Below are 16,050 nucleotides of genomic sequence, written 5' to 3' on the forward strand. Positions count from 1 at the left end.
TTTGCGCTTTGAAAAGCTCGACTTTTTTGCTCCCTACGGGACGGGGACCAATTTCAAAAACTGCTGCTCTGCATAACAGTGTACACAGTACTCTACTTAGAGAGATATACAGAATCAGCAGTAGTTCAGGAGGAATTGGATTGAATCAGATTTTGCGCTTCGTATCAGCAGAACCTCAGTTGACCAATAATTACAAGAGCATTGAAACGAGAAAACTTTGTTCATTTTCTGTTCCACATTAATTAAAATAATATTGAAGACAATTTATTGACGCACCTACTCAGTGAACATTAGCGACTTCAATGCGAAGATTATCTCGGTATCGGACTCGGACTATGAGCACGTCATGGGATGCCATGGTTCGGATAAATGAGCGAGATTGGAGAGCTGTTTGCAGAGCTTTATGGCAACAACAACATGGTGATTGAGGAATCGCTCTTTCCTCATCGACTAGTGCACAAAGTGATAATAACTTCCCGTGATGGTGTCACGGGATATCAAATCGACCACATTTGCATCAACCGGAAATGGAGACGGAGCCTCCATCGAGCCCGGATCCATCGACAGGAGGATAAATTCGGGCACCGGTTCAACACACATGGACTGGAAGACGCTGCGGTGAAAAGGTCCTTCGTCGAGGAGCTGGAGAACCGTGCTGCGGATATTCAGGAAGGAAGAACCGTAGAAGATCAATGGAGCGCCATCAAAAATGCCTTCATCGCCACTGGTGGGAATGATTTGGGTAAGCTACGCACTCAGAGAAAGCAGTTTATCACAGATGACACAGATAGAGGAGCGAAGGAACGCCAAAGCCGCGATAGAGCGAGCTAAAACACGAGGAGCCAAAGCCGTAACCCGTCAGTGGTATTCAGCTCTCGAAAAGTGTGAAGCGCTCATGTATGTAGGACAAAAGAGTGTGGGCGGACTCCCTAGCCGACGAAGGCAAATACCGGTGTAATTCATCTCCTCTACGATGTCCCACGTCGCACTAAAATGAATGCCCGTACAAGACACGTCTGGACAGTTATTGACCGATCCGGCTCACCTGCTGAAATGCTGGTTCAAGCACTTTGGAAGCCTTTTCATGTGTCGGTCACGCCACCAACACCTCAGCATGATCTGCCAAGGGATCGAAGGATTACCCGTGTCAACACCGAAACTCCACCATTGCAGGAGATAGAAACAGCCATCCGTAGCATGAAGTCGAACAAAGCTCGGGAGTCGATCGCATATCGACCGAGATGCTCAATGCTGACCTCGTAGTATCACAACTGCTGCAAATGGGAAACCGCGACATTTCCGGTCTACTGGATGCAAGACGTCTCAAGATGCAAGATGCCCAAAAATGGTGACTATGCGATGATTGGCGGTGTGGTTGTTGCTGTTGCTGTGCATCATCCTCAAAGTCCTCTGCACGAGAAGATTAAAGCAACTCTAAGGCAGTCCAGCTGCAAGCAGGATTCCGTGCTGGACGATCCTGTGTGGACCATATTGTCACGCTCCGCATCATCTTGATGCAAATCATTAGATTCCAAGAGTCTCTCTACCTGGTGTTCAATAATTACGAAAAATTTCGCCCATCTCAATCACGAAAATCCGTTGGGGTGCCCACAGCCGGAAGGATGTCCCTGAGAAAATCATCGGCCTCATTCAAGTACAGTACGGGGCATTTTCGTGGAGAGTTATACACAACGGTGTCTTCCCGGATAAAAATTTACCATTCATTACATGGTAAATATTATTAACAAATGGCTGGTTTTATTGTTCACAATAAAACACATAGTAGATATATTGTTACTTTTTACAATAGAAATCAAGCCCATATAGTTCGTACAATAAGTGAACATTAGCTTTATTAGTGACTGATTGATTCGATTGTTTTTCAATAGTTCTATAATAATTTAAAGTTACTATCAGTAAAAATTAATTTAAGTTGTTTTAAATAGTTGCAAAAGGTCTCCAGTTAGCCTAGTGGTTAAGGCTATGGATCGCCAATCCGGAGACGGCGGGTTCGATTCCCGTTCCGGTCGGGAAAATTTTCTCGACTCCCTGGGCATAGCGTATCATTGTACTTGCCTCACAATATACAAATTCATGCAATAATGGCAGGCAAAGAAAGCCCTTCAATTAATAACTGTGGAAGTGCTCTAAGAACACTAAGTTGAAGCGAGGCAGGCCAAGTCCCAGTGGGGACGTAGAGCCATAAAGAAGAAGAAGAAGAAATAGTTGCAAAAGTGCCTGCAAAGTTCTCAATTACACTTAAAAACAATTTGTAACAAAAAAATAACAATAAGTATTATTGTTGCTTGGATCATGTTTGTATAATCAAATACAAAATCACTTGACATATTTTTAATAGTTTTCGTTTTAAATTTGAGTACAGTAGATGTTTCGGTTATCGAATGTTATTCGCTCAAACTGACAGACGTCAAGCCGTGTTGGCAGAGGAAGCTCTCAATGAATAACTGAGGAAGTACTTATAGAAAACTAACTGAAAAGCAGGTTTAGCCAAGTGAGGATGTTAAGACAAGAAAAAGATGAACAATGATTTTTCTAATGTTTTCCAATATATTAAAGGAATCTAGTAAATAGTAAACTACCATTGATAACAATACAAATACAATTAGTTTAATGGGGTCAATTGAACCGATGTTAAAATAAACATGCAATAATATTTGTTGTTATGTAAACAGATTTCGCCTTTGAAAAACCAAAGAATTCATATTTCTCGGTAACATTTTTCTCCAGCATTTACAGATACTAATGGCCACATGAATTGTGAACGATTTATGGTATGGATCATACGACCTGAGGTCTGACTTGTGATGTTTGGCAGTTATTTGAAAAGATTGAAGATAGATCTTATCAACAGCTGCCAAGCAATACATACCAGACAGACATCAGAGTGTTTGATTCTTATAATAAAATGTGCATATCATTCTGGCGGACGTTAGTGCTCATAAATGCTGGATATAAATGTTAGCGGGAAAAATAAATACTATGGATTTTCAAAAGCGAAAACTGCGTACAAATAACAACAAATATTATTGTATTTTTATTGTAACAACGATTCATTTGACGCCATTCAATTAATTGTATTTGTATTGTAAGAACAATGAAAAAACATAAGGATATATTGTTATCTTTTGAAAATTGCCCTAAAAATGTCTCATAAAAACACAATACATTCTATTGTTTTTCGCGAAAAAGTGTATGAAAATTTTCTCAAAATTTTATGGTTAAGATACATAACGACCACCATTTTTTATTGTAAAAGTGCCATTTTCATTCGCCGAATGGTATAGAACAATAGGGATGATGGTGAGTGTGTTGTGTAAATTACAATACGTTTAATGGTGAATATTTTTCGAAAAAATGGTGTTGTAACAATAAAATTTATCGTATTTTTATGATACTTTTTATCAGGGTTGTCCGATCCCGTGGGCAAATTTTGTGATGTTTATTCATGGAATACAAAAACATCACGCCAAATTTTCCAGATATGCTGGAACCGGTTGCGGTAGATTGTTTCAGGGTTTGTTCTAAGAAATGCATCCAGAATTCCCTCCACAATTCCTCCAGAAATTCTTACAGATGCTTCTGCAAGCAAGCATCGAAGAATTCCTCCAGGAATTTTACCATAGCTTCCTTCAGTGATTCCATCATGGATTGCTCCAGAGAAATTTTCAAGAATTCTTCAATGGGTTTCACCAGACATTCCTCCGGGAATTTATCCTGGGATATCTATAGAGGTTGCTCCAGTGAATGTTCCAGTGCTTTTTTCGAGGATTCCTCCAAGAATTTCTCCAGGGATTACCAAAGGAATGTCAACAGAACTTTTTTAGGAATTTCTGCAAGTGCTCCTTCAGAAATTTCTTCGGGGATTTCTCCATATATTCCTTCAAGAATTTCACTAGAGATTGCTCCAATAATTCAATCTGAAATAATTCGAAGTATTTCAGCAGGATTATCTGCCAGAAACCTGTAGAGGAAATTTTACCAGAGATTAGCTTAAAATTCATCCAAAAGTTCCTTAAAACTTTGTACGGTTTTCATGGAAGTTTTTTAGGCTTTCAGTCACGGAAAAAGCGTTGATACTTCTATATCATTGCCAACGTTTCGATCCTTGGGTTGGGATCTTCCTCAGGGCTCCCAACCCAACCCAAGGATCGAAACGTTGGCAATGATATAGAAGTATCAACGCTTTTTCCGTGACTGAAAGCCGAAAAAACTCCCATAGTTATCAAAAATCCCAGTCGAATCTTTCCAAAGTTGTACAAAACATTCTTTTGGGAGTCCATCCAAAGATTCCAACAATAATTTTTACAACAATTATTGCAGACATAGATTCTTTCGTATTTTTTTCCTACAGAAATTTTCCCGGGAATTTGTTAAGAAAGCTTTCCTGGGGTTTCCCAAGAAATTCCTCATGGGATTTCCTAAGGAATTCATCATGGGATTGCTTCTAGGATTCCTCATGAAATTTCATCTGGTTTTCCCCCTTTCAAGAATTCCTCAAGGGATTCACCCGGGATTTTCTTCTGCGTTTCTTTCAGGAACAACTCCAAGAATTATTTTATAAATTCCTTCAAGGATTCCCCCAGGAACACTCTTGGAACTCTTCCAGGAATTAATCCAGTACTTCGTTCAGGGATTCCCTTAGGAATTGCTTCCGGGATTCCTCCTGGGATTCCTTCAGAAACTACTACAGGGATTCCCCAAGGAGTTCCTCCACGAACTCTTCTTAGAATTCCGTCAGGATTTCTCCAAGGATTTCATCTGCAGTTTCTTCGGGAATTCTTTCTGGGAGTCCTACAGGAATTTGTCAAGGGATTCCTCCACGAATTTCGTCAGAGATTCCTCCAGAAATTATTCTCGAGATTCCTCTGGGAATTGCTGCAGGGACTCCCCTAAAAATGTATCCAGCGATTCCTTCAGAAATGCCTCTAGAGTTTCCTCCAGAAATTCCTCCAGGATTTTTTCTAGAGATTCCTTCAGGAGTATTTTCCGTTAATCGCTACAAGCATTCCTGTAGGATATTCTCCAGGGATGCCTACATGGTTTTCTCCAAGAATTTCTGTAGGGCTTAACTTGGAAATTCCTTATGTGATTCTTTCTGCATCAACTTATTTTAAAAATTCCTCCAAAGATTCTTCCAGGAACTCTTCCTAGGATTCCTTCAAAAATTCATCCTTGTATTCTTTATGGAACTCCTCCAGGAATTAATTCAGTACTTCCTGCAGGAACTGTTTAGGGATTCCCTTAGGAATTCCTCTTGAAATGGCTTCCGGGATTCCTTCTGGAATTTCTTCAGAAACTCTTCTTATAATTGCTCCAGAATTTCTCCAAGAATTCTATCTGAGATTTCTTCAGGAATTATTCCTGATATCCCTCTACGAATTTCTTAAGAGATTCACTTCCTTCAGGAATTCCTCTAGGAATTTCTCCAGGGATTCCTCTGGGAGTTCCAGCAGGAATTTCTCTAAAAAATCCTCTAGAAATTCATCTAGAGATTCCTTCAGAAATTTCACCTGAAATTCCTCTAGTGATTTCTCCGGGAGTTTTTCTGAAGCTTCCTTCAGGAATTTCTACAGGCATTCCTCTAGGATATCCTCCAGGGATCCCTCGAAGACTTCTAACAAGATTTTTTCTGAAATTTCTCCAAGAAACCTCAAACCGCAAACCTCAATTCCTCAATGTATTCGTTCAGGGATTCCTTCAGAGATTCCTTCTGTAATTGCTTCCGGGCTTCTTCCAAGAATTTCATCAGGAATTTCTACAGAAATTTATCCAGGAATTCTTCAAGGGCTTCCTCCAATGATTTTTTCCAGAGAATCCTACAGAAATTCATCCAAAGATTTCTCCAAGAATTAGTTCAGGGAATCCTCCAAGAATTCAACCAGGAATACGACTATGCATTCTTCAAGGACATTTTCCAGGCATTCCTCCTTGCATTCATGCAGAGATTTCTCCAGGATTCCTCCGGGAATTCCACCAGATATTCCTCCAGGAATTGCTTCAGGGACCCCTCAAAAAATTCATCCAGGAATTGTCCAGGAGTTCTTGTAGAGTTTCTCCTAGGATTGCTTCAGAAATCCATGCAAGCATTCCTCCAGGATTTCATCCAAGAATTTATCCAGGAATTACTCCAGGATTTTTTTCATAGAATCCTCCAGGAGTTTCACCAGGAATTAATCAAGGAATTCCATAACAAATTATGTCAGCAAATCATCCAGCAATTTTCCTAGGAAATCCTTCAGGGGTTTCTTCAGAAATTCTCACAGGATTTTCTGTAGGAATACCTTCCAGATTTTTTTTTCAGGAATTCTTCCAATAATTCTTCTTGGTACTTCTCCAGGAATTTCACCTAAAATTCCTGCAGGAACTTCTTCAGGGATTTTCCTGGGATTTCTCCACAAATTTCTACAAGGATTCCCCCAGGGATTCCTTCAGAAATTCTTTCGAAAATTTCTCCAAATATTTTCTAGAAATTTCTTCAGGAACTTCTCAGGAGATTTTTTTCAGAAATTTCGCCCAGAGTTCCTTTAGAGATTCCCCCAGAAATTCATTCAGCAATTGTTGCAAGAATTGCAAAGATTCCTCCAGCAACTCCCAAAGTAAAATCTCCAAGAATTCTGCCAGGCATTCCTTCAGGATTTTGTACAGAAATTCCAGGAAATACCCCAAGAATTTCTTCGGGAATTCCTCCAGCAATTTCTCTAGGAATTGATCCAGGAATCGGTCCTGGAAATGCTTCAGAAATTATGTCAGCAATTACACCAGGATTTCTTCCATAAAATATTATGAGGATGTTTTTCAGAAGTTATTCCGGGAAATTCTCCACGAATTTCTCCATGGATTTTCCCTTGGTTTCCTGCAGGAGATTCTTCGAAGATTCCCTTAGAATCCTCCAGAAGTTCCTCTAATGATTCTTCCTCTAGGGATTTCTTCAAAAACTCTTCCAGGGAATTCTCCAGGAATACCTTCAGAAATTTTTCAGGGATTTCTTCACAAATTTCTTCAATGAATTTTGAGGATTTCTCCAGGAATGCCTTCAGAAATTCCACTAGAAATTCCTCCAGGATTTTATCAAAAGATTTTTGTTTCAGAAATAAAACAAAAATATTAGAATTCCTCAGGAGATTTCTCTAGAGATTTTTCCAGGAATTCCATCATTGATTCCTCCAACAATCCCACAGTAATCCCTCTTCGAATTTTTCCAAGCATTCTTTCAAGATTTTATCCAGGAATTTCTTCTGGAACTCCTCCAGGAATTCCTCCGTAATACATCAGGAATTTTTCCATGAATTTCTCCTGAGATTCCATCAGGAATTGCTTCATGAATTTCTGCACGAATTTCTCCAGGGATTTTTTCATAATGATTCCTCCAGGAAATCCTTCAGAAGTTCCACCAAGTATACTTCCAGGAAATCTTCTAAGGCTTTCATAAGAAATTCTTCCAGGAATGCCTTCAGTAACTTTTCAGGGATTCCCCCTAGTATTCCTCCGGGAATTACTTCAAGGATTTCTCCACAAATTTCTTCAAGAATTCCCCCTGAGTTTTCTTCAGGAATTCCTTCGAGGATTTTTCCAGGAATTCCTCCAGAAATTCCTTCAGGAATTTCTGAATGGATTTACCCAAGCAATTTCTCCAGGAATTGCTCCAGGACATTTCTCAGAAATTACGTCAGCAATTTCTCCAGGTATTTCTTCACCAAATCCTCTAGGGATTTCCTTAGACATCCTTCTAGGAAATTATCCAGGAATACTTTCAGCATTTTTTCAGGGATTCCTCCATATATTTCTCCAGAAATTCGTCCAGGAATTGCTTCAGGGGTTCTTCCAGGTATTTCTCCTACAATTTCTCAAGGATTTTTTTTGGAAATTTCTCCAGCAATAACTCCCAGAATTTCTTCGGATTTTTTTTTCCAGAAATACCTTCACGACTTCCTCCAGGAATTGCTCTAAGAATTCATCCAAGAAATCTCTCCAGGAATTTCACTAGAAAATCCTGTTGGATCTCATCCAAGAATTCTTCCCGGAATCACGCCAGGATTTTTACAGAAGTTTCTCCAGGAATTTCTCCAGGATTCTCTCTACAGATTTGCTCAGGACTTGCTTCAGGGATTCCTCCAAGAATTCCATCAGGGATTTCTCCAAGGATGCCTTCTGAAATTTCTCTAAGATTTCCTCTAGGAATTCCACAAGAGATTTCTTCTGATTTTTTTTTTCTAGACATTCCTCCCAGAATTCCACCGGGAATTTCTCAAGAATTTCCTCGAAGGAATGCTCCAGAAATTCATCTAGGATTTCTTCTAGTATTTCTTCATGAGAAATTACATGATTTTTTCTAGGTGTGTGCACAGTTAAAAAATGTTACATCATATCACATATAACAAAAGGACCCCGTCATCTCATACATTTTTCCATCAGTTTATATATTTACAGCTAGCTCTCAATATGATGCTTGCGTTCAACATTCCATGCAAGAAATTATTTGATGTAAAATTCTTACTTACCTTACCGGTCAGGCTAAGGCCGGGGTGGCCTCTGCTGTACATAGTAGCCGCCTCCATTCCACTCGGTCCATGGTTGCTTGTCTCCAGTTCCGCACTCTGCGTAGGGTCCGCAGATCGTCCTCAACTTGGTCGATCCACCTAGTTCGCTGCGCTCCACGTCTTCTTGTACCGGTCGGATGACTCTCGAGAACCATTTTAGTCGGGTTGCTATCCGACATCCTGATGACGTGACCCGCCCACCGTAGCCTCCCGATTTTCGCGGTATGCGATGTAAAATTCAGTGAAGTTGAATAGAAATTTATATGTCAAATATGTTTACGTCGGGTGTAATTATCAAAAATTTTTGCTGTGTAGGTTTTATTCAAAAGATAATAAGTCAGAGTAACTTTGAATATGATTTAGGTGAAACTTTTTACAAAATTATTTGTATGTAAACTTAACCCAAAGTTGCCAATTTTTCTAAAAAATGAATATAATCTCACTTATCTTCGGACTAAGCCTATTTTGTCTACCACTTACAGACTTCTTCAGAGTCGATTGCTAGACTATCGGAAGTTAAGCACAGTGGTGGAATGTTCTTGTCCTACTTAGTTTTTCTTATTAAAGTTGGTAATTTAAATTTTTCTTCTGAAAAATCGATGTGATAGTGAAGTCGTTCTGTAATATAAATTTAAAAAAAATGTAAATGCTTGAAATGTTTACTGACACAGATCATAGGTAAGGACATTTCCTAATTCTTTAAGCCCATTGAACAGCGATTTGTGAAATTTTCTTCAAATTCTTGCATGAATGGGAAAAACAGCCCGCGAAAGCTTGAACGACAACACTAGTAACATTCCAGCGCAATCCGGTTCAACGGAAAGGCTATGGCACGCACAAAATGAATAATCATTATCAAAGCTAGCCATCCATTTCCCACTGCTTTTCCTTCTTTTCCGCACAACCATTCAACCCGGCCGGCCATTGCCCCCTCATGAGGAGGAAAGTCCCGAGTCCGACTTTTGACATTCAGTTCGGTCTCTCCCCATTCCGTGACCCACCAAAAATCAAAACCAACCGGATATCACGTAGTCAGTCTACCGATTAATTTAATGACCCTAACCGGCGGACGAGAGGACGTCCGTCGAGGCGACGACTGTACAGCGGAAGTTAGTTGTGAGGATCCAGTCAGCCATAGTACCAGTGGATGACGAGGCCGAGCGTGTAGGCGGCGATTGTTTACGGTGTTGAGCTGTGTATGGACGCTAAAAGGATTGGATGGAGGCAAGTAATTTACGGGATGTCTTTCCCCTTCTCCAGACGCCGGCGATGGACGACCGATCGACTCGATGGAGCGAGCGATAGTGTGCCTGCCGCCCACCTTGCCTAGATAGCCATTCAGGCGTGAAAACGTATTTCGTTAGTTTTGCTCGCCGCCCGGTGTGGCACGTGCGTGGGAGTTTGGGGATTGTAGGGCACGGTGGGCACCTTGTGATATCTAGAAAAAAATGAGCGGACCTGGAATTGAACTCAACCACTCTTCGCCTGGTTTTACTGTCCGAGCAACATAACTCTTAGCATTTCTTGATTGATCCCCATTTTGTTATGTATAAAAGAGACAACAACTGTCGATCAAACAAGCCAATTCACATATATAGAGCAGGGATGGAAAATGTCGCGGAATTTCATGAAAACAAAAAAATGTCATGACATTTTTCTATTTATACCACTCTTGGTGTAAATTTCTGTTCGTACGCATCACCAGTCCATAACGCTGATTAGATATGGATAATCGATGATATCGCCGATTAACATTTCCGACTAAGTACAGTGAAGTTAGCAAAAAACGAAATGACCTTTCCTATCCCTGATATAGAGTAATGATATCCGATTGGTCAGCTTCTTCTTATTATTCTTGGTTGCGTCGCCAGTGGGACAAAGTTTGCTTCCCAGCAGTGTTTTTGAGCACTTACTCATATTTTTACTGAGAGCATCCTCTGGCCATAACCACAAGAAGCGCTTGCTTTAGAATACTATTTGAATAATGATTTTGGGAGCGCAGAAGTACTAATAACACTATGGCCATATGTGACTGCTATGCCCCCTATTCCCCCTTAGAGGATAGAACGTGCTAGCACAATAGGGATGAGGAAGAATAACTTCCATCGATTGAATATTTTCCAGCATTTACCTACCTGCCACCGTTCACGTTATTATCGGCGTGGGAAATTGCAGGTTGACTTTTCTGTCAGGTTTGCGGAGTGCCTATTAATCGGACGTACCTGGAAAAATAAGAGAAATGAAAGGTGGAATGGTTCATTACTATTTTATTAACACGAGAGAATTATATGGTTTATGCAAATAAGGTCAACTTTTGGCAGGGTAGAGTTTTCTGTCCCTATCAATTTTGTAATTACGATGTTGATTTTACATGTTCAACTGGTAGAGCACATGCCACAAAAGTTGAGCTTATTGGACGCTATCCGAATATGATCGTGTTGTTGCAATACCAAAAAGAAGCATCACCAGAGGATTCAGGAAAAACAACTAAAACAAATTTGAAACTGCCTTCCTGGTATGTACAGCACTAATGAGTTGCATCCCATTTTTAATAATGAATAGGGTATTGGTTCCCTTATTAAGCATGCGACTCCCATTTTTATCCTACTAAAAAAACAAGGGATTGGAGCGCTGTTTGTTTTGTTTCTTATTTTTGTATGTTTTGTTAGAAGTGAGCACGCACGATACCAAAAAGAACGGAATAAATCGGTGCCGAAATCGCTTGATTTCGAATAGGATAAATTTGTGACCGTGGAAATTGACATCCTAATTTTTTCATCCGTGTTTCGTCACATTCATCGAATGTCTCTCTTTTTTCATTCAATTCCCTATCATAAGTATTTTCTGGCACATCGTAAAATACTCTATTTCTGTGAACAAACGCAAAATTCAACCTAATGAACAAATAGAACAGATGATTAGTATTCCAATTAATTACTATACCCACGTTTTGTGGTGATTGGAAGTTTCAATTTTCGTTTTGAATCTTCGATTTTTTTACACTCTGATCTGTCTGATTTCCATCCTCCTATTTCGCCGGGTGATGTACAGAAAATTGTGACTCGCTGCATGGATCTCTAGGTGTCCGGCCAATTGGCCGAATGCCATTTGGCCGAAGGGTCATTTGGCCGAATCATGGTCAAAAGAATTCAGAGCTAGTTTTTGATATTCCAACTGCCAATATGATCATCAGAAGTGTTTCCTTCTTTTAATCATAGTCTATTCTTTATAGTTTTGATATGTAGGCACTCATTGGCGTTGGCGGCGTCCGGCCATTTGGCCGAATGCCGTTTGGCCGAATGTCGTTTGGCCGAACGCCGTTTGGCCGAATGTCATTTGGCCGAAAGGGTCATTTGGCCGAATGCCGTTTGGCCGAATTATGATCGAAGAAATTCAAAAGAGAGTACAAACTCCGGGTAACATTCTAGCTGCCAATGTGATCATCAGAAGTATTTCCTTCTTTTATTCATAGGCTATTCTTTCTAGTTTTACTACTAAGCGAATCAGTTGGCGTTCAAACTTTGATTTTTTGTCAGAGATTTTTCCTTCTTTGTTCTTCCGAGTTAAACTGAAGTGGAAGAGTATGTCATTCATTTTTCGGCCAAACGGCATTCGGTCAAATGGCGTTCGGCCAAATGACCCTTTCGGCCAAATGGCGTTCGGCCAAACGGCATTCGGCCAAATGGCATTCGGCCAAATGACCCGGAACCCTGAGACGGGGAACAGTGGTATGGTCACTTAAGTTTATCTTTCTGTTTTTCGGCCAAACGGCATTCGACCAAATGCCATTCGGCCAAACGACCCTTTCGACCAAATGGCGTTCGGTCAAACGGCATTCGGCCAAATGACCCGGAACCGAGTGATCACTGGTCGGCGGTAGTTTTTTTGGTTGATCCACAAACGTCCTGCATATCAACCCATCCAGCCAGGTTCAGTTCAGTAGAGCCTCCTCTAGCAATGCGTCAAGGGCAATTTTGAAAAAAAAACGAACGACATATTCGACCACATATTTTCATCTTGGTACCAAACGAAGGACCTCACATGGACGTCAACCAGACCCCCGTTTAAGGTGAAACAACAAGAAATTCCTTTGCAATTTTGCATACAAACTTTAAAGGCACAAATCTGACAAACTTGACGGGGCCCGTGGCGTAGTGGCTACACGTTCACTTCACAAGTGGATGATCGTGGGTTCGATCCCAGCCCAGACATTTGCAATTTTTCGTCAATTGCTCTTCCCCCCGAGAGGGGCTGACACCTGACCCTCTTCTGAGCATATGCTCTAACGGACCCGGAAACTACTTGGATATCGACTAACGGCAACTCATAATGGACCCCCAATCGGACTGGAAAAGGAACAAAAGCCACACATCAACATCCTCGTGCTGACCATTCTACCGTGGACAGGGTAGAAAATTGACAACAGCGCAAAGGCTACCAGTTCGAATTAGAATTAGTGCAATTAGAATAGAATACATTTAGGCGCTGTACGAAGTGTAAGTGCAGCTGCCAATTGGAATTGCTGGACAAAAGAGCAGTAAAATTGGATTAAGTGGTTGAAGAATAACACATTTTTTTACTTAATCATTTATTTGAGGCTCATGCGCCAACAGACATAACGGAGCCGAATTCATTTAATTTTTTTCCCAATTTTATGTTTTTGACTTATAAATTATGTTAGTTTTGGGGAACCGTAAAACTCGCGGTTTGGTCGAGGTTAGGGGTAACAATAATATTTGAGGGAAGGATGGGGTGATGAGGGCTTTTCGTTAACACACGACAGCATGATGTGGCTTAATACGGCTGGTCAAAATTGGATAGATAAATCATGTTGAAAACTTAAAACGATATAGAGAAACACTGTGAACAGTGAAATCTTGATAACATTCAAGAAAACCATAGCATCATCCTGTTTCCTTTTAGCCTTAGGCCCTTTGGCGCCCCTCTGAGGATGGCGCCCTTGGCGAGGGCTACGCAGTTCCTTGAGACAGACCCCATGCCCCGGCACCGAATACCGAAGCTGTGGAATTCCTATCGGTTAACAAGTGCAGAAAGCATCCTAAATAAGGATATTTGGCACAGTACTTGGAGGCCGTAAAAAACCTAGAGGATCTGCAGTTCACTGTGTATTTAGCTGATATGGCTGTTGTCAAGATGATGGGAACAAAACCGAATGTTCAACATTAACGAAAGGGAGTTCTACAACTGCATCCGATACGACAAGCCTGATTGTGGACAATGTCTTCCGGAGATTGGCGACATCACAAAGTTCTGGGTCAATCTATGGGAGAACACTGTCCAACACAGCGACGATGGGATGTGGTTGGCAGAAGAAAAGGAACTGTGTTGTGTAATAAAGTTGGAGACATGACCGCGGTCGTTGTAACCGCCCAGGATATACGTGACGCTACCCGGTATACCAGAACTTAGGCTGCACCAGGACCCGATTTCAGAACTCTCAGCATCAGGAGGGTGGTATTTCAAGGAGATACTTTTAGTTCGCTATCATTCTGCCTTGCGATGAACCCTCTTAGCAGAGCACTCAACCAATGCAACTATGACTACCAACTGAAAAGCGGGGGAAGGAGTAAAGAAAAATAATAAAACAAACTGATCAACCGCCCGTAGATGCTCTTCCAGTATCGCCAGACCAGCTACACTCGCACAAGGAATCAATGAGATAGCTACTTGGGACGAACAGGTATCTTCAGTGTGTGAGCATTGATGATCTTCTATTTTTAGGCGACAATAGCGCCTGATATGCCAGTTTGTAGGTCAATGTAGGGATGGGAGGAAACTGATGATTGCAATCGCTTGCTGTGAATAGACCGCGGAGTTCACTGCATCTGCGCATGTTGATGCGGATGTGTTGTTAGGAAATGTATAGAGCTTGCTGACGTTTATTCACCTCTCTCTTTCAAGCATGCAGGCGGGATAGGATTTGTTTTCATCGGGAAACCTTTCCTGATGACAACAAATCCTATTCCGCCTACATGTTTGAAAGAGAAAGGTGAATAAACGTCAGCAAGCTCTATATTTTTGGCAAAGCGTTCACGCATTGGTACGTAGTGCCAGGCGTAAAGTGATAGATTGTGGGAAGATTACCGAGAATCGTCTAAGCGGCGAGATTAGCGGTTTTAGGCGAAGCGTACAAACACCTCGGTTTTTTCAATAAAGAAAAAAACAGAAGTCGTCATCTTGGAACTCAAAATGGCGTCGGACATCAGGTACCAACATCTCAATAAACCAGGTCTTAAGGACAGACTTGTTAGAATCCCAAAATGGCCGCCAGAATGGCTGACTTTGGCACCTACTCACGATTTCGAGGACACAAATCTCTTCGTAAACAAAACCAGCGCACCTGATCTTCTTATTTTAAGCTTATACAAGTGAGCAAGAACAGAATAATAAAATACATTGATGTGTGAAGCTTGCTTCTTGAGATTTGTGCGTTTGAAGTTCTGATGCACTATTGAAACGGGATTTCAAGACGTTTGTCCTTAAAACACCTCTATCGAATGAATATTTCATGAAATATTAGACGTGGGTGTAAGTATTCAGTAGAAAACCACTGAACTTTGTTCCACTGATTCAATTGTTATTTCACTCTTCAGAATACATAATAACCAGCCTTGTACTGACTCACGCTATGTCCAAAGGGAAATATTATGAAAACTGGATGTACACAATAGTTTATTCGCTAGAACCGTATTTTTGGGCCTCTAGATTCAGAATATGTGCGATTTAAAATAATCCATCCTGGGTTTTTTCCCATACATTTTTATATGGGACTAGCTGTCCCGGCAAACGTCGTTCTGCCTGCCTACTGTGTTTTTTGACATGCAGCTCCATAGGGACGTCCCGGCGAAGTCATCTGTATGGGAGCCCCCCGTTCCAGAGACCGGAGAGGTCCCGCACCAAGCTAGGAACCTTCCCCGGCCCCGACAGCACCCACATACAAAATTTCACACCGATCGGTCCAGTAGTTTTCGAATCCATAGCGGTCAGACAGACAGACAGACAGACAGACAGACAGACAGACAGACAGACAGACAGACAGACAGACAGACGGAAATCCATTTTTATATATATAGATGAAATTGACCTTAAAATGGCTTGTTCCGACATTTGTTTGGGAAAATAGATAAAATAAAAATAAAAAAACGAAAAACCCAAGATGAAATATTTTAAACCGCACAGATTCTGAAATTAGAGGTCCAAACCCACGATCTTAGGGAATTTCATTTGGGGTACATTCGATTTTCATACTTCTCTTTGGACATAGCGTGTGACTGATTTCATCAATCAAAAACGCAGATGAGAACGACGTTGGGTATGTGGAACGGAGCGGAAGAAACGATTAGTTCGATGGTGAGTGTAGATAGATTTTGGAAGAGAAAAACGCAGCGCAGGCGGTCTCAGCAGAACGTGAAACGATATAAAAGAACACGGAACCAGCAGACTCGTCTCTTCCGGGAGAAAAAGTGGCGCC

At 41.0% G+C, this 16,050-nt stretch overlaps 1 protein-coding gene across 11 annotated transcripts in view; it reads right to left on the reverse strand.

The window, feature by feature from the left end:
* Positions 1-16,050, reverse strand: part of LOC109426825 (protein encore) — a 739,407-nt gene that overhangs the window by 313,501 nt on the left and 409,856 nt on the right. For 2 of the 11 annotated variants that reach the window (XM_062853483.1, XM_062853481.1), the window contains one exon: positions 10,694-10,780. The exons of the other annotated variants lie outside the window; for them this stretch is intronic. The gene's annotated coding sequence lies outside the window, so the exon portion shown is untranslated. The remainder of the gene's footprint in view (positions 1-10,693; positions 10,781-16,050) is intronic. 11 annotated transcript variants of the gene reach the window in all.

The sequence above is a fragment of the Aedes albopictus genome, chromosome 2, assembly GCF_035046485.1.
Source record: "Aedes albopictus strain Foshan chromosome 2, AalbF5, whole genome shotgun sequence".
NCBI classification, from domain to species: Eukaryota; Metazoa; Arthropoda; class Insecta; order Diptera; family Culicidae; genus Aedes; species Aedes albopictus.